Raw genomic sequence first — 13,286 nt, 5'->3', positions numbered from 1 at the left:
TAACTTCGCTTGAGTTCATTAATGGCCGAGATGATTTCTCTCCTGCTCCGCATGTTCCGATAACTAGCTGCTTCATCCACTTAGACGGAACTTTGCCGTATATGATACGGTTCAGATCCGTGGGTGATATGTTCTTCCCTATCAGTTGCTCGTCATCGTGGATGCGGCGTCGACTGTTAACGACCTCCGCATGATCATTCAAAGATTTGCGACCACATGCAAATTCTTTTCTAATACAGTATACACTTCTGAAATCGTTGCATTCTGTGACATCTTCTACTTCCCTAACCAGTGCAATAAAAAGTTTCCTTTTGTCACTGGACAATATTGACCACATTGCCTTCTACACGGTACTGTAATCTGCTAGTGGTACCGTTACGGTCTCGAATGGAGTGCCCTACCACACTTCAATACCATGATCCAATTGGATTATTGCACCAACAATTAGGTACTATTATTTGACAGTGCTGAACTTCCCGAAATTTTGCACACCATCAAAGTTGGAGCGCGATGCACTTGTCATTACTCCCAGCGAGCAACAAAGTCTTCAATCCCTTCCTCTCATCGATCCCCTTTCACGGTTCCGACGTAAGCCAGATTTTATACTAAGTGTATTTGCGGTTCGATCAGCAAGATAGCTCCTTCATTGTTGAGTGATAACTGCATCATACCAGCCATCAATGGGCAGACCGCGGACTACCATCCCTGCGGGAAGTGATGGACCCAACACGAAAGCGGAAGTACGCAACTAGCAGATGGTGATCGCTTTCGAGGCCGTTGATAGCACCTCTCCTGCTATGCACATCCAGGGAACAACTCCTAAACCTATTGCTGATCGCGAAGTGGTAGCTCTTATTACTCATACAGTGTCGTCCGAATGAAACCCAACTGACCTTATTACAGGATCTGTGTCCGAACATTGTGCCACCAATAACGAGGCGGCGAAAGCTGCAGAAACCCAAAACCTCCCACCATGATCGTTGCAGTCGCCAACACCCTGCGTGTTATTGGACGTAGAAAGCCTTTTTCGCTATATCGGAAGTTATAATTGATTCATAGTGAAGTATCATTTTAATGCTCCTTAACTTGGACCGGAATCTTAGTCAGAATTCTGCCAGAAACCAACTCCCAGGTGAAGAGAGCGGAAGCCATTAGAAGCAACCCGACAGCGGATTCACATATGCTACCACTCGGCTTTCCGGAGTACAAAAACACATTGCCACTAGAGGGAGAGGCGTGCTCTCCAGAGTCCCACCAGCTTACCTTCTGCAGGTTGTTGGGCCACAAATTCCTATCCCTTTTAGTTGCGTTTTACGACAATCTGGGAAGACTTTGAGGGTACTCATAAGGTGCAACTCATAGATCCCCAATGTTTTCTACATAAACCATTCTTTAAAACCGGCGCTTTCGGTTCTAAATCCGTTATGTGTAATATCAAGTGGCTAGAGAAATAGTCTTCAGAGTAGCAAAAATGATGACGCGTAAGTCGCATTTTACATTTCGCCTACGTCAAAAACAGTTTTTCATCCATTGGAGCCGAGAGCTGAGCACATGAAAGTCCTTTGCCGGATCCACACGCTTGCCAATCCTCAATAAACAATCAAAAATTCAACGGTGACTTAGTTTGTGTAGGTTTGCAAGAGTTTTGCACCCCATCCAATCGAGTACCTTTTTAACACAAGTCAAAGAAAATTTGCAACAAGCGCTTGTAACGCATCCACACGATTACCAATGGCTTAGCAAAGCCCGTCCCTCATGCTTGCCTATTGAGAACACACTAATGCACTTACAACGATGTGGATTGGAATGTTTGGTTTCCCAAACTCAAGACAATCTTATATAGAGCTTTGGAGCACGTGCCAAGCATGTGGACACGGCAATACGACACATGCATCAATATCGGTTGCAACAAACTAACTAAGTAAAGACATTTTTAAATCGATCCTTCGATCGTGTAAGATAGAGCATCTGTAAGTGTTTGCTGCCTACATGATAGCAATTTGGTATAACTGCTAGGCTACAATACGGAGCAAAGAACATGAGTGCATTACGGACACTTTCTAAAATTACTTTCGCGTATTTGTTAATTTATAAGTCTCCTGTCGACACTTCTATGCCTTAACTAGTTTAAGTATTTCGCATAACTTTTGTTTACCACGAATGCAGTGCTATGTATACCTCAAGAGCAGCAAATAATAATCCTCTTAACTCATCTGCAACGTCAACATATACAAAGAAGAGCCTTGTGGTATCTTCTGTAAGGAAATATCTTCAACAACTGCACTGACAAATTTTGCCGAACAGAATATTTTGCAATTATCACATTTCTGGTTACCAAGCCCAAACCTGAAGCTATCTTAAGATAACCAAGAAAGTGAAGGTCAGATGAAAAACGAAAACAAATTAAAATGTATGTACAAAATATTATATTTTTCAAAATTAAGATGTTTCAAGTTACATGGACTTTAGTTTTATTCAAGCGTTATATATTGCTTCTCATCCTCTTATCAGTGAAAGTGTGAGTGTAACTCTTCTTCTCATGAGATGTTTCCGTAATTCCTCGTTGAAGTGTGATTCATGTTTTGACAATGTTTTTTGTACTAATTTATCATTATCAATTTATCAGCCACCTTTGGAGTACATAGGAAGTTTGCCTGGGATCATCGTCCTGGTAGAAGGCAAATTTATCCAATATATTCAGCTCTTCAGCACTTTGCCTCGCATTTTCCTTCAATCTATTGGAAACTACCCACTTTACCGTCTATAAAATAAATATTCCATATTCCTACGCTGGAAAAACGGCCTCCATGCTTTCATTGACTCTCCCACTTGCTTGATAGTGGCCCGAATATTATGTGGATTAAACTCTGTATAAGGTTTCCCATCAGAGCAATGCAGATTAGATTGTGTAAATATTACCTGTATTATCTTAGAATTTTGGTCTAATACGACCAAATTGTTCTAGATTCACTTTACGCGGTAATTAATGAGTGTACTTTCGAATACTAAAGTACCGCGAGAATATTAGAAGAAAGCAAAAATGTACCGCACTAGCAACACACTTTTATTTTTAACATTGCATCAATATTAGAACTTTATTTTTAACATTGCACAAAATTAGAACCTTTTCATTGAAAAATCTTATGACAAAATCTAATTTCCTAACTTCCATTATTTTTGCGACCAAATCCAGGCCTACTTCCGCCACCGAGAACACCGGTAGTGGCAACTCTAATAAATTAATATAAATAAAAATATAATATATTATAATAAAAAATAATAATATAAAAAAAATAAATTTCGAATGTTGTTAACCCCGCTGCGCTACAGAATCAAAATGGTTTGGATTATCAAAATTTTCAGTATTTAGCGTTTTCCAGAAATCAATATCCTTGTTAAAATATTCGTTACTTTGACTTTTTTTCTTAATTTCTACCTATTTTGCCATGGAAATCATATTGCCCAAAAAGATTTCCAACCGTTTCTGCGCAAACACCCTTTTCCAAATCATTTTGGACTGAAAAATATAATATAGTCCATTCATTTGCATTGAAAAATATTTCTATTAAAGTCTTCCTAGAGTACGCCGGTCATCATGATCGCCGATTTTTTCGCCTGACCAGTTCTCTTCTTATTTTGAATTTAAAAATTGTTGTTTACGTTTTATAACGTCTAAAAAGTGAAGTGGCTTCCACAAACAATTTTTCCGATCGTTCGGACAGTTTTATCCTTTCCACTTTTCAAGAGTTGTTTGTTTTGGCACCGACAGCCATTTCTTCCATATTTTTTTCCGTTATTCAAGTTTTAAATTTCGACTCTTGCAAATTTGTACCTACGAATAAAAAATAATTCCAGGGACGAAGCAAGATTATTTAGCAAAACTCAGCCAATTTGGCTGTGTGTCCGATTATTCGTTCGAGGAAAAGATCTAGGAATGCATTTAAGAAATGAACCTTCAAACTAATTTTACACGCAGGTTTTTGGACTCCACTGTTCCCGAGGAAACCTAAGACTGTCGGCCATTACTCTTTCAAAGTCATTATCCTCTACAAGTCTCCATTGGGGTCATTATGGGAAGCTTGTTCCCAGTTTTTGAAAACAGACTTAGCCAATGCTACTGATACTCCAATTGCTGGCTCCGGTCCCGGCATAGGAGAGATTGACCCCTCTTTCGCTAAAGCGTCCGAGATTTCATTTCCCTCTATGCCACAGTGACCAGGTACCCAGAGTAGTTCCACCGTATTGAATCTAGACATAGAGTTCAAACGGTTTCTGCATTCCTGAACGATTTTCAAGGTGATCAAAGGACTGCTCAATGCCGTCAATGCAGCTTGACTGTCACTGCAGATTGCGATGCGCCTCCCCTTCAACCGCTCGTCAATCACCCAGTTTGCTGCCCTTAGGATCGCATAAACTTCAGCTTGAAAAACCGTTGCATATTGTCCCAAAGGAAAAGTCCACTTCTCGTTTTTATTCGAGAAGTAGACTCCAGCTCCAAAACCCTCTTCTGTTTTTGAGCCATCGGTGTAGAAGACTTCCGTATATCTCGAATTAGTCTATGAGCTTCTGTCATTGCAGTGCTTTGAATAAATATATCCAGGGGCTGCAAATTGAGTAGTGCATTCAGAGCTGCACCGGATGTTGTGCTCATGGCACCCATACACACAGTTCTTTGCAGTGCGGCTAGTTTACTGTGAAAACCTTTTTGTCTCACCTTAACCCACCACACTACGGATGCATATACGAACATCGGCCTAATGATGGCAACGTATATCCACATTACCACATGAGGCCTGTGTCCCCATGTCGAGGCAAAGGTCCGTCTGCACAGCCCATAAGCTGTGAGAGCTCGTTTCATCTTTACCTCTGCATGTTTGTTCCAAAGAATTTTTTTATCTAGAGTGCCTCCCAGATATTTCACTTCTTCGGAGAGTTGAAGGGTAGAACCCTTCATCTCAGAGAGGCAAAGTCCATCCAGTTTTCTCCTTTTTGTGAATAAAACCATTGTGGTTTTATTTTGATTAACTGACAGACCATGTCTGAGGCACCAGCTGTCTATCAAATCAACGGAACGTTGTATATTCCTACACACAGTTCCAAGATCCCGATCAACAGCAAGTACAGCCACGTCATTAGCATAAGCTTGAGCGTGTATTGGCAAATTTTGCAGTTCGCATAGTATTGAGTCGATCAGCATACTCCACAGAAGTGGCGAAAGCACGCCTCCTTTGGGGCAGCCCTTCGTTGTTTCTGTAGTCAGATAGCGATCGACCCCTACCTCAGCGCACAGCAATCTTTGCGTTAGCATAGCATGGGTCCACTTAATTAAAGCATCATCAACACCATGCGCTCTGGCGGCATCACAAAGTTTTTGAAAAGGCGCACAAAAGCCCCTTCAATGTCCACGAACACCCCCATCGCGTACTCACCATTCAAAGTTGCATCCTCTATCTTTGTGAGCAAAGAATGAAGAGCAGACTCACAGGACTTTCCACGTTGGTAACCATGTTGGTTTTCACTAAGTGGGTGTGACCTAAGTGCGTGTCTTATATTGTCCCAGAAAATCTTCCCACAAAATCTGCAAATAATGACTGCAGTCGCCCCTAGCTTCCCCGATGGTAATTTAGCCTGCAATGGCCAGTGATCAATCCTTCTATAACCGTAAGGCTCTTCTTGGTGAAGTTTAAATGATCCTGGGTACGCTTGCACTCTTTTTCCAGTATAGTTCCTTTAGCCGTTCCACTTCCCTCCTTAACATCATACCATGAACTCCCTTCGGATTTTACAAAACTGTTTTCGCCATTAGGGCATTCTTGCTCCTTTACTGGCGAGCTCATCCGCTGTCCCATTACCCTCTTACCCAATAGGGCCTGGAAGCCAGAGCATACTGAGTATGATGATGGCAATTTATTTGGAGGTTAAACTACGCGCATCCATCTTTAGGATATATTTGCGACTGAAATATACTGTTGTGTTTAGTAATTGGTTTGAAATACGTTTTCATTAGGCCAAGCGCCATTGCTTTTTTTCTTGGATCAATGGCCCTGCCCGCTCCCTCAGACATTCTGAAGATTTCCTTCCTTGCCTGCACGTGTATTTGAAGATGAAGGGGAGTCAACACCTAGAAGGATCTCCAGAGATGCCGATATGCCATTGAATTTTGTTTAGCTTCCTGGCTATTATACCGAGTTTAGTTATATCTCCTCAGATTACATATAGGTAACCGTTCGCTTTACTATTCCAGTATAGTATTTTCGGGGTGCATTCCCATTTTTCCGCTGCAATGTATCTGCAAATCAGCAAAACCCTTCTTACTTTCCGACATATATTCTTAATATGGGTCTTCCAGAGCGGGTTTTGCATAGTGTAATTTAATTTCTACGCCAGGAAGCCTAATGACAACCAAGTAATCAAGCTTCCTCTTAATAGCGAATGACCGGATTAATGTACAACCCGACCCTGTAGCATTAAATACTAGTAATTCTTTCGCGTAGTACTCCACCCTGTGCACAAGCTTCGATTGTGTTCATAATAATAGTATTGGTTCTTTTACTTGGCTGTTCTTTAACATTTCGCCCATCGAAAAGGCCAAGGAGTTCTGAAACTCCTCCTCAGAATGGGATGTGTTTTCGAAAGTAGCTTTGACATCCGAAAGCGCACTGAGAGCTCTTTAGTATTTACTGCGTAGTACATCCGTTAACTGAAACAGGGCAATTTCTGTCGATCGTCCTGTCCGGTGAGTATGTTTATGTGGATGTAAGAGATCATTCTAGTGTAATTCTCCAAGAACTTCCTCACATTTTCGGTATGAATGATGAATGATGTCCGACAAATTTATTTGTGCATGCTTAGTTAGTATGTAACACAAGACCCTTTTCCAGCATTAGGAGAGATCCTAAAAGGATTTCGAAGTCCTTCGAAAGTAGTGATGGGAGGATCCCCTCCACTCCGTGTGGTTCCTGCAGTTTCCCGCCACTTTCAATTTAACCTACCTTAACAAAATGTCAATGTCTGCCGCCGGGATAGGACCCCGGTAAATAGATTTTAAAAAACTAATTCTGAGTAAATTTCTCACCTTCCTTCTTCAGACACAGAGAGGATATTACCTTATCATTGACTACATCCCTCCACAAAATTTCCTGAAGCAACTTTACTTTGCTTCTCCGATCACACTATTTTTACTTCATTAGTGTGTTTTTGTACCTTTGCCGTTCCCCGGTTTGTTTGGGATTAGGTTCCTGTTCCACAAGAATACGTTCACAGATGAAGTAATTACCTTAACGGGATAGCTGGTTTCATATAGTTCAATGACGGCCCTGTTATGGTCTTTCATCACTGGCTCCAGTTAGAATTTCTCCTTCTTCTCCACCTATCTCTAAATGTTGGTGCTCGAAATACCTTATCGAAGAGTCCCAATCTCCTGGGCTTTACATACTACTCTACTTACTTCAGGGTTGTTTGTTGGATCTTATTATCCTGTGACCCGACATGGGTGGTTAATCCGATATCTTTGAATTCTTAACCAGCCATTCATAAGGTTGAGAATGGTTATGTACCTTTTGCTTGGTGCTAGTCACGAATGTTGCCGTGCCTCCTACGTTATATACTTCTTATCTATTAATAAGGATGAATTTAAGAAAATACTCGCATCTTCGATTGTTGTCACTGGTTCCCCTGAGAAGAAACCCCTTCCTTTTACAGTTCTTCACCAGTCTAACAACTAATTTCGATGGTATCCCAGTGTCACCTTGAGATTTGGATTGGATTTAAGAATTCATTAGCTTTGGGTCTTCCCAAGAAGTATACCAAATTACCTGCATACTTCTGCCTTGTGGACCACGAACTGCGCACCGGTAAACCCAGAGTTCTTGAATCAGTCCCATTGCAATGTTATTTTTGCGTAATGAAGATTTACCTGGGCTGTCTTAGTGCTAGCCATTGGCTCCACTAATGCTTGCAGCTCTTCTTCGATGTCCTCCGACTTGATACGCTGCTGTAACTCGCTGTTCGCTCTCAGCTTTAGAAGCTTCAGGTCTAGTCGTTTAGCTTCTCGTCCTCAATGAGCAGTCCCTATGGCCTCTACCCTTCAGAAATCTCGGTGGGCTCCCCACCCGATTTGTCCAAGGTATCTTCTTCCTGTTTCTTTTCGTGCATATGCACTTGGATGTTACTGATCCTATATTTTTCATGGCATTTATGGTTTTTAATTGACCCCTGGAATCGGTCTTTTACCCCGGTTGTGAGAAGTTTTCCTTTGGCCTCCACTTCGCTTCTGACTCTTCTCCACAATCGTATGTGGAAATCTTCCATTATTTCCTGAATGGGTTAGGTATTCTTGAGAAAACTTCCCTATTGTGGGTTGATCTCTGGTGCTCCTCTCTTCTTCTCTCCGGATGTTAAAGGCTTAGAGCCAGTTTAAGTCTCCTTGGGACGCAGATATCGTAGCGCCTGCCTACACCACTGAGGCCTGTTTCTTTTCTAAGTCTGAGATGCTAACCTCCGATGTGCTGGTCTATACCCTCTGATCAAGGACCTTAGTTGGTCCTGGTCGTCGCAGCACACCAACTTCCCTCTTCTTGCGTGTAATTGCCGCATTATTATGCGGAATGAGTTTCCACTTCTTTCTTGTTTTTGTTTGTTTTTTTTTGCTCATTTGATTCGAAAGTTAAGAGGGCCATAGCCTTAGCTCTTTATTCTGAGGGGAGCAGTTATCAATGAAGCTCCACTCAAATATAGTAAATTACCCTCGACTGCAAATTATCGAGCTGTTCTTCGACTCCCCATTCTAGATCCGTAGCGTTTTATTATGTAATAGTAAGGTCGGCTAGTACAGGGTATGACTATCACCACGTACTATAAATTCCGCGATGAGCAATAAGTTGGCTACCAAAAATCTATATTCGGGATTAGTCTATCCTGCAGTCGACTGCTTGACCTCCACATACATGTAGCAAGTACAGCAAAATTACACCGTAACCACATATGGGTGGTTTACCACCTGGAAAACCCATTACCATAAATAGCGAATTAATGGGGAATTCATTATCGTACAAAAATTTACCTACCATGAAGGTAAAAAAATTGAAGTAAATAAAGAGGGCTGCCAAAAACCAAAATATTACACATTATGAAAGAGACCATCAAGCACAGGAAAGGTGAGTGATAAGTTATCGTCGCAAGAAAAAATATCCACTACACACTTTTCTATTTGTAAACTGCTTCATTATTTGACATCAGACAAATTCCCCCTGAAATAGCCACGTGAAACAAATGGTTGATGGAAATGAAGCATTTTTCATCAGTTTTAACGTTTACAACAAATTGACTACAGCTACCCATTGGGCCCCGAACACACCACAAAATTACGCTGAAGAAAGTGGATGTCTACCTACAAGTACCTTGGCGCTAATGCGTGCTACCCTTAGTTGATGATTTATAGGATTTTTCTTCCGTCAATAGTCAAGTCAAGGACACATCCGCCTGCCATCCAGTTATTTACTACTCCACAATGTTACCCGCGTCGCTTGTCCCTTTCTGCCAAGCTGGGAAATTAACTTCACTCTTTCTATCTAGAAGTTAAATCCTGGTCAATTATGGCGTTTTTGTAATCGCGCCATTACAAAATATTTATTCAATGGTGTTTGAACTTGGACCTGGAAAAGAATATTCAAAAAATTCTGCTTCCTAAAGATAATACTGCAAACAATATTGCACGCACAAGGAAAGTTTCAAAAGAAATTAAAATAAGGATATCACACAACAGAAAATGTTTTCCAAGAAAACTCGTGAAGATTAAATTTAAATTCTCTGTATTCTTGCGAGAAGAAAAACTTTTTATAAACTTTAAAAATTTCTTCAGATACTTTTTAAAAATGATAGTAAAAAAGTACACTTTCCAGTGAAAATACCCTAAATATTAAATTTTCGCAATTTTCGTAATGAGGTTTCAGTTTCCAAAAACGTTTTTGCAGCGCAAAGGATATGTTGTTATTACAAAATATCTAACGAATTTGCGGCAACAGGTGGGTTGGACGTGGTTCTCAATATCAGGGTTATGTTTATGAAATGTTTCATACTGCAACAATAGCATGAAAATCAATTGTTCTTATTTACTCATCACTTCCCAACAAACAATTATTTGTTGATCTTTTTATTTCTGCTCTGGATTGAGCTTTATACATTCTTCTGCTCAACCCTCCGGTGTATCACATTTCATTTTCATTTTCCCATTTACCTACATTTACCCATTAATCACGAGCTTTTTCTTGATTGAAATCATCGAGCAGGAAACAATTTACTCACATATCAGACTAATATTTTAAGAATTGTTTTCATCCACGTGTTTAGGAGAGGTTCAAAGACCGCCTGGAGTTAACTTTTGTCAAGCATAAGAGCAAGCTACCACACATATTTAATAGAAATTGAATAATAGTTCAGATTCGCCTCGAGGAGGAGTGCGGCCGTTTTAGGAAGTTGTGGAGCAAGCTGAAGCGCGTTTCAGCTACCCGCGCGATGACGCATATATCCCACCAAGGAGTAAATGGCAACCATATATACATATGTGCATTCGTCCTACAGGCATCCTGAACTTCTAACATACCGGATCCATATGGACTGAAACCACATCTTGACTGCTTTATTTTCTCACAGAACTTTTACCAGCCTTCATGTGTTTCAGTTTTCTAGCCTGCTAGCTACCTTTACCGATTTAACATAAAACCTTATTAAAATTGGTTTACTGCTTTGTGTCACACCCATTTCCACAGAAGTGGCAACACCTATTGATACGAAATATGGTGAAAAGATGGAATTGTGAATCCCCTCGCTGCGATGAGTAACGTCGCTCTACGCTGAGTTTAAGACGGGTTCTCATACATACAAAAGGGGGTTAAATTTTTTTCACCGAATATAGTCATATGGGATATCAAACTAATCCAACTAATGTGTTTCGACGCAGATATTAGTTTTGATATTCGTTGCAAACGGAAGGAATGCGGCGGTTCGAAAGGGGTCAATTACTTCAACGACTCATTCTCCCAAACTGCACAGCCGAAAAATCTGAACAAAACTTGCAGTGGTCCAGGCAGATTAGCCGCAAAATCGACTCCAATAAAGTTAACAATAGTATATTACTATATTTATCCAATCCAATTGAATCACGGCCTTGAAGTGTGTTAGAGCACTTCATTCAAGACCGTAACGATACACTACAAGATTACAATATCCTATAGGAGGCAATGTGGTCAGCATTGCGCTCGCCCGAGATTATTACCCAGATTTGACTCAGGTACTCATCCACAGCTGAGTCGACTAGTATGTGACGTCAAATCACGATACAAATCCCACTGCCACCAGTGAGATTTGGGCCGCGACCTTCCGTACGATAGCCTTGTGCTCTAACCACTCAGCTATTCGGACACTTTATTTCTATTATTCAAAAATTGGCTGGAAACCCTTTTAGGTTTATCCTAGATTTATCAAGTCTTTCAGTAATATAGGATATAATATTGAGCAAGATACTACCAAGTTTGGTGGAAATCGCACTATTACTAACAAAGTTATGATTAATCTTGCGACTTTCGTACAAATTTACTGTAATCTTAGACTTTGGTTGTCAGTTTCACACTCAAGTGAAGCATACTAAATGCGCAAACATTACGAACTAGGTACAAGTGGGACAAATGTCCACTCAAATATTATCGCATGGGTAACTCACAAAAGTTTTATACTTCAAGCGTCCAGTTCCAATTTTCCGACTTGTTAATATACGTAGCGTCAGTCTTCTGTTCTGCTAGTTTCAATTGACGAGTGCACACTACCAGTAGAAGTGCATAGCAAATAACACACAATGTTTTTTTCCTAATTCATCATCATTATCAACGGCGCAATAGGCGATTATCTGTCTAGGGCTGCCCTAGTAAGGAAATCCAGACATCCTGGTTTAGCACCGAGTTTCACCACAGAACGAAACATTTTTTGTAAGCTAAAATACCTCTATAATTGCTGCGCAGCGTAATATTCCCGTTTCTTATGTATAGAACTTCTTTGCTAGTCATCAGACATTAATGCGCTGTCCTACATCTTGAGCATCAGTTGATGAACCGTTTGGTGTAGCGGTCACCTCTATGTTTAACTGTTGTTAAGCCTCTCGTCGAACCAGTCATTCCGATTTCTTGCGACTGCGGCCAAGAATGTTTGTGTCCGTATCAATGATAACGTTCTTCATGTCATGATGAAGATAATTTGCCGAAGTTTCCTCTCTAGGACCTCTATTAATTCGATTATTACGGCATCCAATTCCCTTTATAGGTGTTATGGAGGACTCTGTTATAGATGGCTTCAGTGTTCACTCTCACCTGATTGTCAAAGTGGGTTCAAGGTGGTGCGGTTATTCGTGCTCGCAGCAACAAGACAATAAGAGAGTGATCCGAGTTCGCTCCCATATATGTCCTGGTATTCATCAAAACTGAGATGTGGTGGCCTTCGATTAACACGTGGTCAATTTGGCGGTTAAAATCTCCAAGTAATATCACATCTGGGGCAAGCATCGAGAGTTCGCTCCACTCCCTCGTAGAAGGAATCCTTCTCCATGTGAAAATGGATAAATAATTTATCCGTTGTCGTTGCCGTGTTCGTCGTTGTATACTCCGTTACTTTGATTTTCCATGTAGGCCTGGTGGCGTTAGTGTTAATTCAGCAGGTGTTTCGCAGGTTTTACGCTCCATCGTGTGACGAAATAGAGCGGATTCGGATTCTAGTAGGCAAAAAGTTCTAGTCGGAAAAAAGTTCTTATCTGTCGTGGCTGGAAGAATATGTCCTCCATGCCCATAACTTTCGAACGATCTTCTTCAGGAAACATGTGATAATTTTGAGTCCTTTATTTGTGTAGTTGCCATTATTTATTCCTAAACACTAACTTACGCGCCATATCTTTCAACTCCACTGAAAGTATGACTTATCCACTGCCACTTCCGTATTCTAAACGTTTTCAGGTACCTGACCCACAATGTAGTTTTTCATTCGATAACAGGGCGCAGACAAGTGTTGACAAAGCTTGGAGGATTCCATGTACTTCTCCCATAAGTTGTCCAGAGTGAGTTTATTTTAAATACCGCAGCTCACGGAAGAACCGCTAGCGTTTGCGCACCGGAGCACCGACTTCCCAACTTTACAGTATATACTATTAGATCCATCCATTCTAGCCATTTAGCCCACCTACTCCATAAAAAGCCTAGGTGATACACGATCATTCAGACTGTAGTTACTCTTCACTCATCTTCTATCAA

The 13,286-nt window shown here is 40.8% G+C and overlaps 1 protein-coding gene across 5 annotated transcripts in view; it reads left to right on the top strand.

The window, feature by feature from the left end:
* The window catches only part of LOC119651874 (gonadotropin-releasing hormone receptor), a 149,601-nt gene that overhangs the window by 76,129 nt on the left and 60,186 nt on the right, over nt 1–13,286 (top strand). The gene's annotated exons all lie outside the window — the stretch shown is intronic.

The sequence above is a fragment of the Hermetia illucens genome, chromosome 3, assembly GCF_905115235.1.
Source record: "Hermetia illucens chromosome 3, iHerIll2.2.curated.20191125, whole genome shotgun sequence".
Classification (NCBI taxonomy): Eukaryota; Metazoa; Arthropoda; class Insecta; order Diptera; family Stratiomyidae; genus Hermetia; species Hermetia illucens.
This window is presented reverse-complemented; position numbering and strand designations above follow the sequence as displayed.